The sequence below is a fragment of the Amia ocellicauda genome, chromosome 6 (genome assembly GCF_036373705.1).
Source record: "Amia ocellicauda isolate fAmiCal2 chromosome 6, fAmiCal2.hap1, whole genome shotgun sequence".
NCBI lineage: Eukaryota > Metazoa > Chordata > Actinopteri > Amiiformes > Amiidae > Amia > Amia ocellicauda.
The window spans coordinates 41264632-41278386 of record NC_089855.1 but is presented as its reverse complement, the minus strand read 5'-3'; the positions used below and the strand labels follow the sequence as shown (position 1 = coordinate 41278386).

Sequence of the window (13755 nt, the reverse complement as noted above, 5' to 3'; positions counted from 1 at the left end):
TGGCTTCTTTCCGCTTTGCTCTATTGCCAAACAGCAGGGAATGAAGAGTCTGTATAGGAAGTTGAAGAAAGTGTTTTGTGATAATTATATAATGTTTTATATTAATACTAGCATTAGAAGTAGTTTTGTTTACAGACTGAGCAGATTAGATTCAGCAGGACAAGTAAAGGGTCAACAAGGTTGGTTTGTTAGAAACTCCTGTCAGTAATGAAAGATTACACAGTGCCGAAATAGCCTACAGATGTCTGCTGTGAATTTGTATATGACTTAATCATTTCTCCAGATAGGGAGGAATTGTTTTTGTTAAAGAGCGATTGACAATAGGTAAATGATGACCGTGGGATCGCATCTTCCTAGTGCACATCAAAGACGGACATCTGCTTTGGATCCATCACCCCTTCACGGGAGGACAGATCGTAAACGGAGCCAGACCTGTATCTTCTGATTGGATGAACGGCCATAAGATGTTATGTCATTTTTCCTATAAAGTTGTACTCATGTCTGTAAATATTAAGTCTCACTGAAGGAATTATTCCTGACGTGGGGCTTCCGAGCGGCTCGATTAAAGTACTGTTTGCTTTATCTCCGCGACTTCTCCACTTATTTCTAAGACGGTTCAACACACACAGCCAGCAAGACACACAGAACCTCTCTCTGAGCTGACTGCTATGACATCACAGAGCACGTGCATTCCGTTGCTTGCCGTCTGTCAACCACTCAGTCACTGCCAGCCAGACTGCCTGGCTGGCTGGATGGGGGGGCTGTTTGCTGCTGCTGCGTACCTTAGCAAGCTTATTTGCTTGACCGGCCTTCCTCCTCCTTCGGCAACATGCTCAGCTCTGCCCGATCTGCTGTTCACCTGGATCACAGCTCCACCCCAACAAGGCAGAGCCTCCCAAGAATGGTACAAACTCATCCACATTCCCCTCCATGGAAAGCTTTAACAAAAGGCAAAAGCGTTATAAGTAATGAAGAGGAACCCGAGTCCAAGACGCTTCCGACCAGCCATACATATTTGTTGTCGGTTTCCAAACCGAATATAGAACTGAAACTTTCAGACAAACCATGAAAAATGGAATGTAAACATTTACACTTTTTAACAATTCTATATATCAATTATATTAATTACCCTAACCCTAACACTAACCCTAACTTTAAGTTACAAATCTTCCCTAAACACTTATTTTGCAGGATCAATAAAAAACTGTCAGGATTTTTTAAACTTTTACTGACACACATAGTTAATAGCAATGTGTTATAACTTTTCCAAAAATAATAATCCGTATATCTTTAATTGTTTTGACGTTATTAAGATATAATGCATCTTTCACATAGGGAACATTTGTAACATGATAGGAAAAGCAAACAAATGATGTAACTGAAAATATTCAATATTACAGCATACAATTTGTCAGGCTTCATAAATATGGAATTTATGACATACTCTGTAAAAATCAAGCAAACAGCATTTGTTGTTCATGAGAAAAATAATAATAATCAAAGCTATCAGAATAAAGTTTTACTGACATTTTATTGACCCTACCACTGCATAGGACACATCTGTAACATGAACGCTACTGAATGGCACATACATTGAAAACTACGGAGAATTGAGACAAATCCATTTTACACTTCATAATTTATCTTAAAACGTTTCCAACCTAGGCAAAACCCACTTGAAATACTTTCATTCACATTTTTGGTAAACAAATATAGAGTTTGTTACATATGTTCCCTATGATACATCTACAGAACGAGAGAGAGAGAGAGAGAGAGAGAGATAGAGAGAGAGAGAGAGAGAAGTCACTGAATGTATGAGCTCCTATCCACACAGCAATACCAACAGAGGCCAGCCAAACATACAACCCCCCCGCACTGGAGCACACGTACCACGATGCCGCAGCACCGGCCAGCCCCCCATCACCCAGCCTCCCACCCGCCCCACGAGCACCAGGCACAGCGCCCATCAGAAGCCGCTCAGCTATGCCGCAGCCCTGACCCAGGCCGCCACTCCGGCCCCCACCGAGGTGGGGGAGATCAAGCACCTGCTCAGCCTCCTCTGCTCCAGACTGCTGAGCTGAGCCAGAGAACTCGGGTAGGGACGGACAACCCCACTTGTAAATTAAAAATAAATACCTGTGTACATACAATGTAACCATACTTTACATAAAACTAATAAGTATTATATTTGAAATTCTAGTTTAAACAAAACCTTAGATTAAAAAGTTGTATTGTTGATAGGCATTTTATTCCACCAAGTACAATGTTAGCTAAAATGAGCTCATTTACAGTCAGCTGCTGGAACATTCAGGGCCTGAACTCCTTGCCTTTCGGGCTAAAGAGCACAGACCCTGAATTCATTAAAAGCATTAAAGAATTAGATATCATAGTTCTGTTGGAGACATGGTGCCATGCAGAGGTGCCCACACACTGCCCCCTGGGCTACAGGGAGGTTATTGTGCCCTCAATTAAACTGAGCACAGTGCGGCGTGGCAGGGACTCTGGGGGGATCATAGTGTGGTACAAAGAGGAGCTGGCGAACCACATCAGCCCAGTCAAACAGGGCCCAACGCACACATGGCTTCAAATTAAGAAGGGAATGGCCCAGTGTGAGAACCATATATACCTTTGTACAGCGTATACCCCCACCTCTGAATCCCCCTATTACAATGGGGAATTTTTTAACACCCTCCACACAGAGATCGGCCATTTCCAGGCCCAGGGGAATGTGCTGTTCTGTGGGGACTTCAATGCCCGGACAGGCACCGAGCCCAACTGCATCGGCACACAGGGAAACAGCCATGTGTTCGGCCAGGCCCCTCTGTACCTCACCCCCACCACAACCCAGAGGAACATCCCCGACGGGGTTTAATGGCAGGATCAGAGGGGACTCTTTAGGGAGGTTCACGTATTGCTCAGCTCTTGGGACTAATGTAGTCGAATACGCCCTCACTGACATGGACCCCTCCTTCATCAGTGCATTCACTGTCAGGCAGCAAACCCCCCTGTCAGACCACAACCAAATCACAGTGTTCCTGAAAAGAAGAAGTCAGGCCAGCAACACACAGACACAGCCCAGTAAGCTGTACAACCTTAATCAAACATACAGATGGGCTCCAAACAGCACAGAGGAATTTAACCAAGCAATCAGTTCTACAGAAATAACAGACATCATCAACACTTTCCTTAGCTCACAGTACCAGCCTGACGTGACAGGACTAAATCTGGCCATAAATGATATCAATCAAATATTTCAAATTGCAGCCACAATGGCAAATCTTAAAAAGACAAAGAAAAAATCAACCAGAATCATACACACACACAGATATGGTTTGATGATGAGTGTAAATCAGTAAGAAACAAATTTAAGGCACCTATCCAATCAAAAACATCATCAACCACAAGACACAGAACTATGCCAACAGTACTGTTAGACCCTAAAACACTACAAACACCCTTAAAAATAAAAAACAGAAACACACAAACAAAACACTCACAGACATAGAGAAATCTGTTGACCAAAACCAGTTCTGGGAAATGTGGAACAATTTAAATTCAACAAAACAACAAGAATTGGCAATACGAAACGGAACCATTTGGAAAAAATACTTTGAAAACCTTTATAAAGATATCCAACAAAATGATCTGACACACAAACAAATTGAAACCATGGAAAAACTGAAATTGCTCGAACAATCAATTAAAAATAATCAAAACCCAAATGACGCTCCAATCACCCTACAGGAACTATCTAAAAAGCTCCAGGCACTTCCACCCAGAAAAGCCTGCAGCCCGGACAGTATCAGCACTGAAATGCTCAAACACAGCAGCGCACAACTGCAGGAGGCTGTGCTTAAATTGTTCAACATGGTCCTCAGAACTGGTTACTTCCCTGACATCTGGAAGCAGGGGCTGATCACCCCAATCTATAAGAGTGGAGACAAATTCGACCCTAACAACTACCAGGGCATCTGTGTTAGCAGTAACCTGGGGAAGGTGTTCTGCAGTATCATCAACGCCCGGATACTGGCCTTCCTTACCGAGCACAGTGTCCTGAGTAAGAGTCAGATTGGCTTCCTCCCAAATCACTGCACTACAGATCATATTTACACCCTACACACCCTCATAGACAAACACGTCCACCAAAAAAGTAAAATCAAAATCTTTGCCTGTTTCATTGATTTCAAAATGGCATTCGATTCCATTTGGCACGAGAGACTTTATTACAGAATTCTTCAAAGCGGTGTAGGGGGTAAAGTCTATGATGTTATAAAAACAATGTACACCGAAAACAAATGTGCAGTAAAAATTGGCAACAAAAGAACAGAATTCTTCACTCAGGGGCGGGGAGTGAGGCAGGGCTGCAGTCTGAGCCCAACACTGTTCAACATCTACATCAGTGAGTTGGCAACGGTGTTGGAGCAGTCTGATGCCCCTGGCCTCACCCTAAATGACACAGAAGTCAAATTCCTGCTCTATTCGGATGACCTAGTCTTGCTGTCATCCACAGAACAGGGGCTTCAGCAAAACCTTGCACTGCTAGAGCAGTACTGTTAGTCCTGGGCCCTGGCAGTAAACATGAAGAAGACAAAGATCATGATTTTCCAAAAAAAAATTCCTCAGGGAAACAAATACCACTTCACGCTAGGCAACACTACCATAGAACACACCTCACACTACACTAACCTGGGCCTGACTATTAGTGCGTCAGGGGGCTTTAACCTGGCAGTGAAGGCACTCAAAGACAAAGCAAGAAGAGCTTTCTACGCAATCAGATTGAAATGGGATATTAATGTTATAGAATCTTCTTCTGTCTCAAACTAATTGACAGTGTGATCCAGCCCATTGCGCTGTACGGTAGTGAAGTATGGGGTCCACTCAGTCAACAGGACTACACTAGGTGGGACAAACATCCAATAGAGACCCTGCATGCTGAACTCTATAAAAACATACTGCATGTGCACAGGAGCACACCAAACCACGCATGCAGGGCAGAATTAGGCCGCTTCCCAACCCTCATTAATATAAAGAAAAGAACACTGAAATTCTGGATGCACCTTAAGAAAAGTGAGTCAGACTCACTCCAGTACAAGGCCCTCCAAACCCAAGAGCTCAGCCCTGAAAAGAGTCCACTGAGTCAGCTGGCCCTGAAGCTCACGGCACTGACCCCCACTAATACTGCGAACAGAGACCAGCTTCAGGTCAGCACTGCTTACCTGCCCCCAATCAGAGTCAACCAAATCATAAAGATAACCAAAACCTCCTATCTGGAACATTGGAACAATGAAACCAAATCCCAAAGTAAACTGGATTGCTATCGGGCCCTAAACAGAGAATACACCCTGGCAGAATATCTCTTCACTGTCAGAGATATGAAGCAGAGATGGATCCTGACCAAGTACAGGCTCAGTGACCACAGCCTGGCCATAGAGACGGGCCGACACAGGCAGAGCTGGCTGCCCAGAGAGGAGCGGCGCTGTGGTCACTGCGAGACAGGAGAGGTCGAGACAGAGATGCACTTCCTCCTCCGATGCAATAAATATGCCAAATTAAGGGACACGTTCTATAATAAATTCATAAATATTATAAAATCATTCTCTGAATTGATGAATGAAAAAAAAAAAAGCTATCCTCCTGGGGGAGGGACACACAGCCCCCCTGGCCGCCCAATATGTAGCCGCCTGCCACAGCCTGAGGGGCTCACTGTGAAAACATGACATACATGAGCACCAGCTGTAACCTGATAACTATAAAGTAAATGTACATGTCTATTAAGATTTAATTTATAAATTATAATGTTACTGTTTCATTTTTTTTGTTTCTTTTTTCTTACCTTATTCTTATTATTTTTCAATGTATGTATATATCAACTGCTTTGGCAACACTACGGATCTGTTTGTCATGCCAATAAAGCAACCTTGAATTGAATTGAATTGAATTGAGAGACAGAGAGAGACAGACAGACACTAACACAGCCACCCACCCACTCACACACACTCTATCTCTCTCTCTCTCACACACACACACACACATACACACAACCAGCAAGACACACAGAGCCAGCCAGCTCAGCGATGACATCACGAACCTCTCTCTGAGCTGACTGCTATGACATCACAGAGCACGTGCATTCCGTTGCTTGCCATCTGTTAACCACTCAGTCACTGCCAGCCAGACTGCCTGGCTGGCTGGATGGGGGGGCTGTTTGCTGCTGCTGCGTACCTTAGCAAGCTTATCTGCTTGACCGGCCTTCCTCCTCCTCCGCCCACATGCCCACCTATGCCCGATCTACTGTTCACCTGGATCACAGCTCCGCCCCAACAAGGCAGAGCCTCCCAAGAATGGTACAAACTCATCCACGTTCTCCTCCATGGAAAGCTTTAGCAAAAGGCAAAAGCGTTATAAGTAATGAAGAGGAACCCGAGTCCAAGACGCTTCCGACCAGCCATACATATTTGTGTGTATTAAAGATCACATTTTATTACATTTTGTTTTTCTGTACTTTATTACATCTTATTGTGATTTTTAATTGTATTGTTAATTTTCCATATATATGTATGTATGTATGTATGTATGTATGTATGTATGTATGTATGTATGTATGCATGTCCAATTGCTTTTAAAATTCAAATGCACTGAATTGAGAGTGAGAGACAGAGAAAGAGAGAGAGAGAAGTGCTAGGGCACATCTGTAATATAAACTAGCGAACATTCGTCACATGCTTAGGGAACATTCATAACATACAGGGAAAATTTGTAAAACGAATTAGGGAACCTTTGTGACATACTAAAAGGACATACTGGTAAGATGTTGGACACATTTGAAACATCAAAAATGGCATTTGTTTTTTTATTAGGGACATTTATACCAGTCTGAGCAAATATCTGTGCATATTCCAATGTTTGCTGCAGGACTTACAGATTGAGTGAGGGGGTCAATATGTTTGATTCAGAACTAACCACTGCTTCCTCAATTTTGTATTTGAGTAGAAGTGAAGAAACACAGCAATAATAATCAGCCCCGAGGCGACTGTGTTTCTAAACCCTATTTAACATCACAATCAAACTCATTCCACGTCTACACACAGCACAGATACATTGTAAAAACCAAACAAAAAACACGAAATCACATGTAGAAAACCAGAAACGAACATACAAGTATACGAATATGCTAAGATCAGCCTTTTATTTGTATTTATTTGTATTGATGCATTAAGGGATTTACACCGATTTGCTATTTCAGACACTTTCACTGTATTGACTAAAATACAGGATTAGTTCACATGCATTCGTCACCATGCACACAGTTCACATTTTCATTCATTTTATGGCGTATCTTTACTTTTATTCTTATTTAAAAAACAATTGGCTAGCCTATTGATTATGGATGCGACTGTTTTGTTGGTTTTTGTGGCACAATTGTGGGCAGATCAATAAACTGTTGGACCATCTCAGGTGATGTTAATGCTTTGATGGGATATTGTGCTTATTGATGAAGTCTGTGATGAAGGTCTAAAATCACTGTTGCATTGTCCCTGTTGTCAGACACACAGCAATGCTCCTATGTTTTGAAAGTCACCCTGGATAAGAGCGTCTGCTAACAAATACATAATAATAATAATAATAATAATAATAATAATAATAATAATAATAATAATAATAATAATAATAATACAATGTCGGAACTGCTGGCGTGTGATAGCTCGCAAAGCACATCAGTGTAACAGATCTTACTGTGTATTTGATCTTCTCTTACTGTAGAATATGTATGTTTTGTGTAACTCACCCTGTGCTAAGAAAATGAATTTATTCATGCACAAACCAACCCGGGACACATGACTCGTAGGGGCACTGGATCCAGCATGACACCGGACCAGATAATGACCATTTCATTAACAAACAACATTTCTGTCCAATCTACACTCACCTAAAGGATTATTAGGAACACCATACTAATACTGTGTTTGACCCCCTTTCGCCTTCAGAACTGCCTTAATTCTACGTGGCATTGATTCAACAAGGTGCTGAAAGCATTCTTCAGAAATGTTGGCCCATATTGATAGGATAGCATCTTGCAGTTGATGGAGATTTGTGGGATGCACATCCAGGGCACATCCAGGGGGTGCTAAATGTCCTCTATGTAAATTAGATAGTCAACTCAGTCTAATTTACATGGGAACATTTGTGTTGCCCAAAATGGTGTATTATGGATTTTTTCCCTCTCTACATAATGGAAAACCTGCATAATTTCTTATTCCAGACTCTTCTCTTTTAAAAATAATTGCTTATTTACAATAATTAGAACAGAAATAACTATTTAGAAGAATTATATCTTTTTAAATAATTATGTAATAACATACTGTATATATATAATTATCAATTATAAAATTTGGTAAATGTTAAATAGAAGATTTAATGTAAAGGTTTTTAAATGTCCTCTTTACTTAAAGAGGAAACCGATATGAATGTGTGCAGCGCATACTCTTGATAGTACAGTATAGGAGCGTACAGTACACCAGACTGACGGATAACAGTAATGGCTGTTATGTTTTTTGATTGGATAACAGAATTTATTTAAATATAAGCAATGGACAGTTCCTTTGTAGCCACTGGTAGCCTCTGGTAGCCCCTGGTAACCTTGTCTGTATGTCCAGAAGACCAAAAGGGACCTGTCCTCTTATCGGTTCCTAGCCATATTCGAAAGGACCCCCACTTCATAATTACATTATCATAAGGCACCCAAGTCATGGTGGTGGCAAAATGCTATTGGTTGGAAGGAAACCTTATAAAAGGGAAAACAACGAGAATTTGAGTTCTCTTAACTTCTTCATCCTGCAACAAGACACAAGAGAGAGCTGGAGGGAGACAGAGAGAGACACACTGCTTTCTGCCTGACCAGACTGGCCTATAAGCTGTACTGTGAGGAGAAAGAAGAAAATGGGTATTATCTGTTTCTTACTGTAATCCAGCAGAAGCTTAATATTACTTATTTTCAGTAATATAATTGAATGATATTAGTTTCCTATTTTTGTCAAAATAAATGATTATTGCACATCTGTGACTTGAACGCATCTTCCCTCTAAAAAGAATCTTAAAAGAGAAACCAATTGACCTATGAGTTTTCAGTTCAACTATTTATTTAGATTGACTGAAAAAACGAGCATTGCTTATTGTTTATTAACAATTATAATTGCTCGGTTATTTGGCTTCACGGCTGTGCTGTCACCACCGTTGTTATTATTGTCTGTGTCTATTTGTGTTATTAGTTATTATCTTTGATAGCTAATCGGACTCTGTTCCGTCTGCGCTCCGGGGCTCCGGTGTGCTTCGGTTTCGGCTACAAATTGCACACTTTCAAAATAATAGTTCTGTTTATTGTAGCGTAAGGTACACTTATAAATTTCAATTCAAGAAGTGAATTTATAGTATCACCTTATCACGAATCCTGGAATCTTGTAGAACTCAATTTCTGTAATAATTGGACGCAGACTCCAATTCCAAAGATATAAATTGTCAAATTTATTCAAAAACAAAGACTAAATGTAGCACTACACCAATTATACAAAAGGGCAAAACTAATTAACATTAATCTCTAGATCAACAACTCAAAGACAAATCACTTCCTTAACCAAATCAAAGACCATGTGATCGCATATGATATCACACAAATGGTTAAACAAAAAAGGTTATAAACACATTGACCACAATACCGGTTAGTAAGACGAAGGTGAGTCTCTCATTAGTATTGTTAGTCAGACATTAAATAACTACGCAGGATAGTATTTATGTCAGGTAACTTCTCGTTATGTATATATCAGTCTCATTTACGTAGGTGCCGAGAAAGATCCTATCATTACTTGTTACCACAATTTCCCTTAACTGATTATTATTCAATGATTAAGGATAGGCAGGGCCACCTATAATCTGGTGTCTATTAACTTGTGTCAATTTCAGACTAAACAGTTAAACATGAATGAGAAGATATTTCTCGGCGTTGACAGATTTTCTTTCTAAAATTATCAACAAAACAGTTTAATGCAACACACATTTATATTGAAGAAAACTAAATGATATTACACATTCTAGAGTTATGAATCACAGATTAACATTTCTAATTTATTTCTCAAATGTCATGAATCATGAACTCCAAACTGTTAAACTTATCTGAACTTCGTCGCAGAGAGGCCTCTCTGGCTTCGGGCTCAGATAACAGCACACGGCACGAGGTCCGTGTGGTTTGGAACAAAGGCAGTCCGGTTCGGCTTTGTCCAAGAACTTCCACTCAATCGATGCACCTGGAAATTGGGCTTTCTCGAATGTAGAGTCTTTTCCAAACCGATTTTCCACTGGTTTGAAGGCTCCAAGGTTGTGCACAAAATCTTCTTTGTAAGCAGGGTTTCCACCATAGTTACTTGAAGACAAAGTCATTGAGGAAAGCAGGGCCCTGTTTGTTCCAAGGATCGAGTTTCTTAAGACTCAGTAGCTATTTAAATGACTGACACTTTCGTATTCAGTCGACTTAGTCAATTGTCCAGCTGTAAAAACTCCACTGATCAGGTGGGCACAGGCGGGCAGCGCAGTCTGTAAAATTCTTTATTTGATAAAGTCCTTTAAAAGAATTCTTCGTACGGCTCAATCTCCTTCTCCCAGTTTAACTCTTCTGTTGCTGGCAAAGACTTAGTTGGTTTCTGGTTCTGGTTCTGGCAACAGAGCTATAGGTTGAGCTGTGGCAGCGAGTTTCTGGTTCAGGTGAGAGAGAGAGAGAGAGAGAGAGAGAGAGAGAGAGAGGGAGACCGTGTGCTGTTCTGTATACGCCTGTCAGATCAATAGATGATTGGTTCTTGAGTTTGTGAGATTGGATTTCCAGTTCAAAGACTTATATTACCTACAGGCCCACTTCTCCAGACATCCCACAGCAGGATTCCAAACTATTTGGCCTATTCTTGGTGCTATCCTCCCCAAAACTGTCACTTTGATGTAAACCAGTTCCAAGCTGATGAGTTAAGAAAATCTGATAACTTTGGGGGGAGAAGTCAGTGCTTCAGCTCAGAGCTAAAATGCTCTTATAAAGATACACCCAACATAATGCTACAGTGTTTATTTATATCTATGCCCCCAATGCTGTGAGAGACAGACTGTTAGTGTTTTCGGTGCTCAGCAAAGCGCTAGCAGACTATGTGGCTAAGGAGATCCTGGTTTTGGGGGGGTGATTGGAACTGTACTGTGGACTATAGATTAGATAGGAATCATTTGGAGCCCAGTCCACAGTCGGCAAAACAGCTGGAAGGTAATACACAGTTGCACAATCTGGTCGATGTCAGGAGGAATGCCAACCCAAAGGTGAAACAGTACACCTGGGTGAGGCCGGGTTCTAGCATTATGTCGCTAGCCAGGCTGGATAGATTTTATACCTTTAGACATCATGTCAATCTGATCGGTGGCTGCCATATCACCCCCACCTGACCACTGACCACTGTCTCATCACTGTGAGTGTCACCCTGCCTCCTGTCCGGCTGCGCAGTGCCTACTGGCTTTTCAATAATAGCTTGCTGCAGGACAGGATTTTTTGTAATTCTTTTCTTTTCTTTTGGCAGAGATGGAGATCAGAGCGCCCTAGGTTTGCCTCCCTGAGACAGTGGTGGGACATTGGCAAGGTTCAGACCAGGCTCTTCTGCCAGAAGTACACTGAGCATAGGACTGACAGCTTGAATGATTCTAAGAAGGAGTTAGAAGGAGAGATTCAGGTGCTCCACCGAGCCTTGGACTCTGGAGATTCGGGGGCATTAGAGGACCTCAAAGCTATGCAGCAGGCATTGTCAGAGATGCTAAGGACGCGGGCTCGAGGAGCAATGGTGCGCTCGCAGTTCCAGAGCCTGACACAGATGGATGCGCCCATCAAGTTCTTCTTTGGGATAGAATGCAGGCGGCAGCAGAACAGGGTGATGCTCTGCCTGAGGACGGCTGAGGGCCGTGTGCTGCAGGATGGGCAAGAGATGTGTAGTCATGCCGCCCAGTTCTATAGGGAGCTGTACTCCACAGAGCCGGGCAGCCTGGAGCAGCAGCAGCAGTTTCTGCAGGGTCTGCCTAAGTTCCCACAGGATGGGGTCAAGGTGCTGGAGGCCCTAGTAACTCTGGCAGAGCTGACCTGCGCAATGCAAGAGCTCAATAAGGGCTGGGCACCGGGGCTGGATGGGCTCACTGTGGAGTTTTTCTCAGAGTTTTGGACTGAGCTGGGCCCGGACCTGCTCTCAGTGCTGCAGGAGGGCCTGTGAGCTGGGCTGCTGCCCATTAGCTGTCGTAGAGCTATTCTGACCCTGCTGCCCAAGAAGGGGAATCTGTCCTCCATTGTGAACATGAGGCCAGTGGCGCTGCTGTGTCAGGACTATAAGATCCTGTATAAGGCTCTGGCTAAGCGGCTCAGAGACATCATGCCGGCCGCAGTGCCTGTTTCAGGTGCTGAGAACAGTTGGTGTCGGCCCGCGGTTCGTAGAATTTATTCAGCTGCTGTACTGTCGTGTGTTTAGTGTGCTGAAGATCAATGGTGGCCTGAGTGAGCATATCCACATCCATCGAGACATCAGACAGGGCTGCAGTCTGTCAGGGATGCTATACTCCCTTTCTATCGAGCCCCTGCTGCACAGGCTGAGGCAGTTGCTAGCCGGGCTGTGCATCCCTTGTCACCCAGAGCAGGCGGTCAGGGTGTCGGCTTATGCTGCAGAGACACACAGTCTGGCCAGCGAGACGTCAAGGTCATTGTGGGAGTGTCTGGAGGAGTTCAGCAGGGCATTCCCAGCCAGGGTCACCTGGGGCAAGAGCACCGCTCATCTGGTTGGGGTGTGGGAGGTTCTTGCACCCCCTGCCCTCCCTGCGGGGCTGCAGTGGTCTCACTCAGGCCCTCGGGTGCTGGGTGTGACTTTGGGCGAGACGCAGGAGAACTGGGCTGGCCTGCTGGAGAGGGTACAGGGCCGGTTGAGGGCATGGCGCTGGCTGCTGCCCCAGCTCTCCATTAGGGGGTGAGCAATTGTTATTAATATCTTGGTGGCCTCCATGCTCTGGCACACTTATGCATGTCTGGACCCCCCACCGGCCCTGGTGTCCCAGATACAGACCCTGCTCCTGGATTTCTTCTGGGAAGGGCTGCACTGGGTGCGCAAAGCAGTGCTGTACCTGCCGCTCCAGGAGGGGGGACAGGAGTTGGTTGATCTGTTAAGCAGGCTGAGTGCCTTTCGGCTGCAGGCAGCTCAGAGGCTCCTGTACCCTCCCGATCCCCAGTGTCTCCTGCCCTGGACACTTGTTATGACAGACACATGTTTTTACTTAAGACACGTCCCTATATACTTCCTTCCCTGCCTGTTTTTTATTGTACTGTTTTAGGGGTGTGGCAGCGCTTCTCCCTGGGTAGGGGGCTGGGGGGCAGCAGTCTGTATTGGCTGTTAGAGGAGCCACTGCTGTATAACCCCGGTTTTAGCTGTCCACTCCTGCTCTCCAGCAGCCTCAGGTCAGTCCTGCTTAAGGTCGACGTGATCCGGCTGAGGGATTTGTTGGATTTTAACAGGGGACAGTGGGTTGGTGGCGACAGCCTGGCTGCTAGGATGGGTATGAGGTCACTGAGAGTCGTAACCAGATTTCTCTGGGCAGTACAGAACGCCCTTCCCATAGGCGCTGTGGAGCGGCTTTTCCAGGCTCTCACGCAGCACTGCTGGCCCAAGGACCCTGACACCGTCTTTCCCCTTGTTTGTCTGTGTCTCTCAGTCA

The 13755-nt window shown here is 43.8% G+C and overlaps 2 non-coding genes across 2 annotated transcripts; both read right to left on the bottom strand.

Moving 5' to 3' along the window:
* Window positions 1–873: 873 nt before the first annotated feature.
* Window positions 874–988, bottom strand: LOC136752006 (U5 spliceosomal RNA). The gene has a single exon (XR_010817188.1). It is a non-coding gene; the product is annotated as a U5 spliceosomal RNA (small nuclear RNA).
* A 5325-nt stretch (window positions 989–6313) lies between these two features.
* LOC136751952 (U5 spliceosomal RNA) lies at window positions 6314–6428 on the bottom strand. The gene has a single exon (XR_010817135.1). It is a non-coding gene; the product is annotated as a U5 spliceosomal RNA (small nuclear RNA).
* Between the last annotated feature and the right edge of the window lie 7327 nt (window positions 6429–13755).